Raw genomic sequence first — 2,301 nt, forward strand, 5'->3', positions numbered from 1 at the left:
AAAATGATCTTGAAAAGTGTCTGACACCTGTAGACACCCTGTATGTGGAGCTTTACAAGCTTTTATTCTGAAGGTCATAGGCCCGACTGAGCGCTCATTAATCCGCCAGTTTCAAACAAAGGCAAACTGTCTTATGTGCTGAAAATGTGAAAACATTATGACTAATGATTTATGACAGGCTGATATGTCTGATACCCCAAAATCATGTTACCCAACGCAGGACGGTGAACTCAAACGCTCCGTGTTTCAGCTCAGAAATGTCTCCTTCACTAAAGTTTACATTTAAATTAAGATTAAAAAAAGGATGTTACAGAAGCCCAAAATCATCGTTTAATATCTGAAGATAATGAGAAACAATTCCAAAGTCAGTTTTTGGAAAATGTTTCTCATTATAATGACTTACGGGATTTTTCGGGTGGAAAACAGGTGTCCGTGGTGTTCAATGGGCCTCATGCAAGAACATTAAATTTTAACAGTATTTTTTTATCCTAAACCTCTCACCATGTTGCACCGCTGTGTTTCTACAGTAGCCCAGAACAGACAAACTAAACCTTTGCTGCCTAAATGTTTGTTTTGTTTTTCCTGAAATAAGGAAAACTGTCAGTCCGCGGCTCGTGTGAGCTCTGGATTATTCTCCTCAGTCATTTATACGTACGATATAAAATCTGTTCGTAAAAGTGGTTCTTGCATGAGCCGTAATTTCCCCCCAAAAATACTGTTGGTGGTAGTTTGGACACAGTCGAAAACAACAGTTATTTGAGCAGTTAAATGAATCCACCGACCCTCGAGCTGTGAGCCGTGGCCTGTTTCTGAGTCTCATTTTAACGCTGCATATTTGAAAAGTCCTTAATAACTCTGATTTAAGGTGTTTTTTTTACTCTGACTAAAGTTTACATCCACGCTGCAGAAACAGTGAAAAGAAAAAAGATTTTCTTTTCAAAATAAGTTTCTCTGAATTGATGGAAATGACAATAACTCGTCTGTACCACTTTTTACCCTGAAAGATTTTGACTTTGACTTTTTCATTATTTTAAAAAAAGCTGTTTTGTGTTTGTTGTGTTTCAGTCGGCGGTTCGGCTGCATTTCCACTTTAAACGAACTAGGGGTGGGCCGATAGCTACGACAGGTAATACGTGTTCGTTTTTGAATTCTAGCGTCAATAGATTAACCCTTTGAAACCTGAGCAAACTGGCTTGATTTCTTTCAAAAAAATGGGAAGAAGCCAATGAGCAATAAAAGAAAAAATGATGCAAAAATGAGCAAGAAATTAGTCAAATGTACAAGAAAAGTATCTAAAAATGAGTCAAAATAAACAAACAAAATAAAGGCAAACAAGACTTGGAAAAAGTGCTTAAAAATTTGAATAACATAATTTTTGATAAGTAATTATGATGATTACAAATATAACTTCTTTCCCCTCGATGTGTTTCCCCAGCTTTAAAAAAAAAAAAAAAAAAAAAAGATATTCCTGCAATTTGTGGAAATTTTCTCACCAAGTTGCACATTGCCTATTTTTCCATGTTTTTGAAGAAATGAATCAATTTGCTCAAATTTCAAGAGTTTAAATACCCAAAGTGATGTTGCTCCAGAATTTAAAGGGTGAAATACCAAAAATACGGATCTTCAGATTTGTTTAATGTCACATTTTCAAACTGTAATTGGTCGTTATTAGCTGTTATTTTAGCAGTTTAATTATTCACCTCATTAATTAATCATTAAACACTCTCCCCGTCATGAAAGCGCATAAGCTGCGTGTCTCGGTGTCACTTTTTCTGGCGTCGTGTTTTTCTGTATTTGGAGGAAACATGTTTTTTGGATCCTCCCACCCCAAAAACAAACATCTGTCCTCTGTTTCCGCCTCGTTCCCGCTTCAGATTTCACTTCCTCTCGGTGGAAATGCAGCCCGACCGTCTGTGTGGAATATTTCACAGTGTGGATTTCGCAGAGCTGCTTCATAGAGCGACATACAAGTATATTTTCAAGTTTATTTTATGGAATAAATTTGTTACAAACTCCAGATTTGTCTTTCGTTGTTCCTTCATGTTTAACCTTCGTGTTTCTGTTTGGATCGCAGCCTTTGTCTCTGCCAGGCTAAACGCATGATGGAGCTCCGTTTCAACGATGAAAATCTTTGGGTGTTATGCAGATTGGAGCAGTTAACCCTTTGAAACCTGAACACGTGGGCTTGATGTCTTTGGGAAGAAGGAAATGAAACAATAAATTGCCCTTAAATGAGCAGAAATGGAAAAAGAAAGTTAAAAATGTTTTTGAAAATAAGCTAAAAAAAAACAAAAGAGCAAA

General features: G+C 36.5%; 1 long non-coding RNA gene across 1 annotated transcript; it reads left to right on the forward strand.

The window, feature by feature from the left end:
• The first annotated feature begins 509 nt into the window (after positions 1-509).
• On the forward strand, positions 510-2,017 carry LOC121964673. The gene is made up of 2 exons (XR_006107392.1): positions 510-1,126; positions 1,875-2,017. It is a non-coding gene; the product is annotated as an uncharacterized LOC121964673 (long non-coding RNA).
• The last annotated feature ends 284 nt before the right edge of the window (positions 2,018-2,301 follow it).

The sequence above is a fragment of the Plectropomus leopardus genome, unplaced genomic scaffold, assembly GCF_008729295.1.
Source record: "Plectropomus leopardus isolate mb unplaced genomic scaffold, YSFRI_Pleo_2.0 unplaced_scaffold16654, whole genome shotgun sequence".
NCBI lineage: Eukaryota > Metazoa > Chordata > Actinopteri > Perciformes > Serranidae > Plectropomus > Plectropomus leopardus.